Source organism: Apodemus sylvaticus, chromosome 4 (assembly GCF_947179515.1).
Source record: "Apodemus sylvaticus chromosome 4, mApoSyl1.1, whole genome shotgun sequence".
NCBI classification, from domain to species: Eukaryota; Metazoa; Chordata; class Mammalia; order Rodentia; family Muridae; genus Apodemus; species Apodemus sylvaticus.
In genome coordinates this window covers 145278213-145285525 of record NC_067475.1, presented here as the reverse complement: position 1 = coordinate 145285525, position 7313 = coordinate 145278213, and positions in this window count along the sequence as shown.

The window sequence follows — 7313 nt, the reverse complement described above, 5'->3', positions numbered from 1 at the left end:
TTTTATGATGTATTTTTTCCTGATAGCTGAATAATTCAGCATTGTATAAATGTCACAATGTGTTTTTGATTTATACATCTATTGAAGGGAATCTTGTTCATTACCCATTTCTGGTTATTATGAATAGAGTGGTAACCAACATGGTAGAGCAAGTATCTCTGTGGTAGAATGAAGCATCCTTTAGCAATATCCCCAATAGTGGTATAGCTGAATCTTGAGATAGATGGATTTCCCAGCTTCCCAAGGAACCACCACACTGCTTTCATAGTGACTGTACATATCTCCACTCCCAACAGCAACATATGTATGTTCCCTTACTCTACATCCTTGACCATATGAGTTGTCACTTGTTTTGTTTATCTTAGCCTTTCTGACAGATATGAAATGAAAACTCAATGTAGTTTTGGTTTACATTTCTCTGGTGGGTAAGGATGTGTAAGATCTTTTTAAATGTTTCTCATCCATGTAATTTCTTTTGTTGCATACATCGGTACGTCAGTTTTTAAGATTGGGTTATTTGCTTTCTTGACTTGTAGTTTGAGTTCTTTAAGCATTTTGAATATTAGACCTTCATTAGATTTGTAGTTAGTGAAAATCTTTCCTCATTTTATAGACCCTTCATGCAAATGGTAGTATCTACCTTTTCAGTTTCATGTGGCCCCTTTTATTAATTGTAAATTTTAGTACCTGTGCTAATGATGTTCAGTTCAAATCTCCAGTACCAATGAGCTCAAGGCTATTTTGCACTTTCTCTCCTATCATGTTTAGTATTGTCTGGTTTTATGCTGAGGTCTTTGATCCATTTGGAGTCAAGTTTTATGCACGGTGACAAGGCTGGATCTTTTTGGATCATAGAAATGGCTTCCCTGTTTGCCGAGCACCATTTGTTGAAGATGCTACCTTCTTCTAATATAATTTTCTGGATTCTTTTTCAAATATAATGTATCTACAGGTATGTAGATTCCTGTGTGGGGTTTCATTTCAAGTCCATTGATTCCCATTTTTTTTTTTTGTGCCAATATCAAGCTGATTTTTTTTATTAATAAACTTTTACAGTGCAATTTAAAATTGAGGCTGATAATCTCTCTGCTGTTCTCCCTTTGCCTCTGAGAAGGTGCTCCCCCACCTGCCCTGTCACCCATTTATACACCACCACTTCTGCCCAACCTCCCTGGCATCCTCTTTTCCTGGTACATCAAGTCTCTACAGGAGTAGGTTACCTTCTCCCACTGAAGCTTGACAATGTAGTTGTGTCCCATATGTACCAGGCGCCACACAGCAGCCCATGTATACTGTTTGTTTAGTGGCTTAGTCTTTGGGACTTCTGAGGGGGTCCAGGTTAGATGTTAAAATTGTTCTTCCCATGGAGTTGAAATTCCCTTCAGTTCCTTCAATCTTTCTCCTAACTGTTCCATGTGGTTGTATCCAACCCCTGCCTAATGGTAGGCTGCATCTGTCTTAGTCAGCTACTGGTAAGCTTTGAGTACTTTCTGGTGTAATTTTGCATCATGTTTGTCTATTTTACTCTTTCAAACAAATGTACAATTGAGCACAGAGGAAAGAGCGAAGGCGCATGACACTGGCAAGACATGAATCATGTAAAACTTGGCCAATGACAGATGGGAGGAAAAAGGACCGTCTAAAATGTGAAAAGGGTGTCTGCATAGAGTGTTCTCTATGCTAGTGATTCCAAAACTGTCCACAATGCTTTCAATATTTTGGAGTAACATACAACAACATTTACAAATAGTGATTGTTCTAGGGATTAAATTAAGACAAAGTATCTCTTTCTCTCTTCTATCCCCCAGTAGGTAATTTCCTATATTCCTTTTCCTATCCCCAGCCTTCCATGCTCCCTCCATTTCTTTTCTATGCAATCATACATTTTATTTTGGTTTTTACTTTATCTTTTATGTTCTTTTAATAAATGTATATAGCAATATTTAATTGGAAAAGAAAAAGTTCTCAGCCCTTCCATGCTACAAAGTGAGTATGAACACATGGATATTATTGTGAGAGGTATATTACAACTAGAAGCAGCACAACAAAATCAGTTATAACACCTGGTGTCACTGTTTATGATTTGATAGTTTTAAATATCTAAAGATACTAGCATTACAATATGAGAGAATGAGAATGCCTTTGTAATTAGCTAAACCTGTGCATATGTATGATTTCTATATTATGCAGTTAATTTTAGACAAAATAGGAAGTTTTGTAGACACACATTCAATTTCAAACCATAAGATACACTTAAATATTAAGAATGTAATGTGAAATATTCATATATATATATATGTTCTAATTTTACTTACTTCAATTTTATTTTTAATAATCACCTTAAATCTTTAAATGTATTTATTGAATTAAAATGGAATACATGGTTGCATTTATTTCTTGTGCAAGTGTTCTTTAGGTATTCATAGCATGTGCATGTTATGGTACACATGTAAAGTTCAAAGGATACAAAGTGTGAGTTGGTTGTCTTCTTCCTGCATGTGAGTCCTGAGAATCAAACTCAGGTGATTATTCTTGGTGACATGTTTCCACAACAACAGGACTATCTTGCTGGTCCTCTAAATTCTTTCTTGAAGGCTTATTTATAAGTGGTATAATGACACAGTTCAACATCTTTTTGTACATTGTGATTGAAGTTATATTTAAGTCAAAATATGTTTTGTGGATATAGTATGTTGGTCTAAATCATTTAAATAATAGTTTAAGTTGGTAGAATAGGGAAAGCATTCTGGAAAAAAATCTATCTTACTTAGCTTTTAAATGAGTCGCACTGTAGTATTCTTATGTTGGGCTTACTTCTGAGTATGTTTTCTATGCCAAAAAGAAGCATTCTCAATTCTTATAATTACAAATTATGGAGGCATTGGTCTCTTGTAATTACTTCTGATAATTGGGTGTGAAGTGCCCCACTAAATTATTCAGTGAATAAAATATATCTTTGATAAGGAGCGAGATAATGTTTGCCTTTTATTTTTCTTCATTAAACACTGGCAAAAATTGTTTACAGGTAAAAGAGAAGCAAGTATGTTTTCAAATGCAATCACACTAAACTTACCAGTGACACAATTTAAATAAGTATAGTCCACAGATATTCTTAAGTTGTCATTGAAATGGTCTAAATTCCCTATTACAGTGAAAAAAGATATTTTAAAAGTTTCAATAGGAAAAATGTATTTCTTTTCTTTCAAAAAGTCTCATCCTCCCCATTGCCACAACTCACATAAAGCACAACTCTTTTCCCACTGCTAAATACAGTATAACTGAAATATTATATCAACAAAAAGAAAGATTCCATTCATCGAAGAAGCCCGAGTGTTCCCAAAAAAACACGGGTTCTTACCATCGTTCTTAGTTGTTCTCAGAACTAGATAAGATCCTTACTGATGAAGGCATAACAGCTTGATTTCAAGAAATATAAAGTTCAAGCTCAAACACATCTAGCACCCTCCTGTCTGGCTGCTGGCTTTTAAAGTGCCAAAATATGCTAAGAAAGCTTATGGGAAAGGAGTGTCATCAATGGTTTAAACCAGCATTGAATTCCATGAAGAAGACTCATTGTTGAGGCAAGATGTAGCTACATTAGTAGCATGAAATTATGAAAAACTACAAGTGTACAGGCAAGGTATATCCCTGGTCCTCTATAAAAACAGCAAGTGTTCTTCAGTACTGAGTTACCACTCCATCACCTTAACTTGAAATTTTAAAATATTTTTTCTTCTACAATTCAAAATTGTTATATAAAATGTATAGATTCAGGTAAGTATATAGATGGAGGAGATATAAAATACTGAATAACATTTCATAATTAGTAGAGTGAGCACTTAAACCCATACATCTGTGAGGAAACCCTGCCTCTAAAGTAGAAGTCTGATGCTACCAGAAAGAAAAATAGTCTCCTTGCAAAATAGCAGACTCCCTTTGTTAGCTGGGCTTCTTCTTCTTTGGGGGATCCCAGACCTACTAAACTTTAACTATATGAGGAATGTCACACAATCCTGGATGTGAGATTCCTAGAAAGCTCCCCCATTCTAAAGATGTATGTCAGTAGCTTTATCCTTCAGCCAATCACCTTTGCCCAGACTGGATATTCTCATCCCCTCCTCTAATACTACATAACTCTTGGTTCACTCTGAGTAAAAGTTATACATGGATATAAGCCTGTCTGGAATAAAAGTACACACACAAGCTAAGACTGTCTCAGAGAGCTATTTCAATAAAGAGAATGAATGGAAATAGACAACCTTGGGGGACCATCTATAAAGTGCCAGAGACATAGGAGGTGAGAGATTCTCAGGACTAAAAGGAAGGGACCTTACATGAAATTTCCAACAGTGGGGATAGGGTATTTGTAGATTCCACCCCAGTAGAAATACAGGGCATCAAGTAGAGGAATGGGGTTTCCACCCCACAGTCAAAAACTATGACCCAGAAATGTTCATGCCTAAAAGAATTGCAGGGACAAAAATGGAGAAGAAACTGAGGGAAAGGATCCTCAACTTTGGACTCATCTCAAGGAGAGGCTCTAAGACCTGACATATTACTGATGCCATTGTGTGCTTACTGACAGGAGCCTAACATGGCAGTCCTCTGAGAGGTCCAACAGACAGCTGTTGACACCCAACCAAAAACTGAAGTCAGGAACTCCTGTAGTTGAATTAGGGAAAAGTTGGAAAAGCTTAGGAGGAGGGCAACTGCATAGAAATACCATCAGTCTCAACTAATACAGACCCCTTAGATCCCTCAGACACAGGCAGCACCAACATACATGAGCTGGTTTGAGGCCTCCACCATACAGCAGAGGATTGGTTGGTCTGTCCTCAGTGAGAGAAAAGGATCCTAAACATTGAGAGACTTGAGCCCCAGGGAGTGTGGAGACCTGGCCAGGGGTGGGTTGGGAACATCATCTTAGAGACAGAGGGGAGTAAGAATGTGAAGGAGAACTGTGGGAGGGCAGACAGGGAGGTGGATAATGACTGGACTGTAAAAAAATTTAAAAAGAAAATAAAAAAAGAAATAATCAATGCCTTTAGATACTAGGATAATGCAACTTTTAATGACTTTGAGATTCCATCTTACACCCATCAGAATGGCTAAGATCTAAACTCAAAGCACATTACATGTTAGAGGTTGTGGAGCAAGGGGAACACTTGTTCATTTCTGGTGTAATGCAAACATGTACAACCCCTTTGGAAATCATTTCAGTGGTTTCACAGAAGATTTGAAAACTGCTAGGCATATGCCCAAAAGATTCTCTAGCATCCCACAAGGATACTTGCTCACCTATGTTCATAGCATGTTTATGTTTATTTGTAATAGCCAGAAACTGGAAACAACCTAGACGTCTCTCAATTGAAGAATTCATACAGAAAATGTGGTATATCTATACAATCAAATACTTCTCAGCCATTTAAATCAAGGGCATCATGAATTAGGCAGGCAAATGGATGAAATTAGAAAATGCCATCCAGAATGATGTAATCAAGATCCTAAAGGACATGCATGGAATGGACTCACTTATAAGTAGATATTAGCCATAACGTGCAGGATAACCATGCTGTAATCAATAGACTCCCTAAAGGACAAATAGCAAGGAGTACCCAAGTGACAATGGTTGAATCCATCTCAGATGGGGAAACAGAACAGATATAGGATGTGAATGGAAGGAGGAAACTAGGTGGAAAAGGAGTTGGGGAGAAGAGCAGGTAAAGGGGTATGGAAGATCATATGTAAGGAGGGCAAGGGAGACAGAAGGGAGATCAGCAGTGGGGTGGCAATCTCTATGACAAGTCAGAACCCTGGGATAGAGAGAGGCCCCATAGTATCTATAGGAATAAGTCTAGCAAGACTCATAGTAGTGGAAGATATATAGATTCTGAAGTGCTCATTTTTTTTTTTTTTTTTTTTTTTTTTTGGAGTCAGGCAGAATTCCCAGTGGAGGGATAAGGACAGCAACCAACCTAAAAAACCTTTGACTCAAATTGTGTCCTCCCTTCAAGATGTGCTGGGACAAAGACAGAGCAGAGACTGAGGGAATGACCAACCAATGACTATCTAAAATTAAGACCCATAGCACAGGCAAGAACCAATCCCTGAAACTGTTAATGATACTCTGTTATGCTTGCACATAGGAACCTAGCAGAAATGTCCACTGAGTGTCTTCATACAGCAACCAAACATTAGATGGAGCTTAGAGATTCTTATAGAAGAGTTGGGAGAAAGATTGAGGGGCACACAGAAGACAGCAACTCCACAAAAAGACCTACATAGTCAACTAACCTGAACCTTTGTGGGCTCCCAGAGACTGAATCACCAAACAGTGACCCTGGGCTGGACATACTATGCCTACCTCTCCCACCCCCACTTATAAAGCAGATAAGCAGGTTGGTCTTCATAAGGGTCCCCTTTCAACTGGAGAATTGGCTGTCTGTAGAGAGCCTTACTGGGGTGCCTTGCCACCTGGCACCAGCTTGACATTAGCAAGGACAAGGAATCTGACATTAGGTTATGAGAAGGAAGTAAGCTCAAGCAGGAATCTGACATTAGGGCATGATAGTTTAGTTCAGGCAAGAATCTAACGTTAGACTACAGCAGGGAAGTAGGTTATGGCAAGAATTTTAATATTAGGGTAGAATGAAGGGGTGAATTGGGGAACAGGGCGAAGGAAGAGGGCTTATGAGACTCTCTGGGAGGCGGGATCCAGTAAAGGGGAAATCATTTGAAATGTAAATAAAAAAAGAAGATGCAGGCGTCAGGCAAGATTTTGGGCTTGGACAAGGAAGTAGGCTTTGCAACAACTGGACTTTGCTTATTGTCTTGACTATTTTGCATTTACTGTTTTACTTGTTCCTCATTGTACTATTATTGACCTTAATACCTGCATGCAACTAAAATGGTATACAAGGAAATTGCGATTATTAGACCCACTTTCAGTCTCAGAATTAACTGGGATCATACTACAATGTTGTCTCTTTTTTTCTTTTTAATCCTTGCTCCTGTGCTGGAGAACCTGTTGACTGAGCAGGCTTGGTCAGCTGTCCATGATCCTATGGCTTGTCTGCCTAGGAATCCTGTGCCTCTAAATGGACTGCCATGTTTGACTTCAGTGGTTTGAGGATTTGCCTAGTTCCACAGAGATTTGATATGCAGGGAGCAACAATTGTGTTAGTGGGGGTGTGTGACACCCAGGGTGGGGCTTTCACTGTTAAAGCAGAAGTTGGAATAAGGGAAGATCTTGCATGAGTGGGTACTGGGAGGAGGACTGAGGGTTGTAAAGTGAATAAATAAATTAAAAAAAG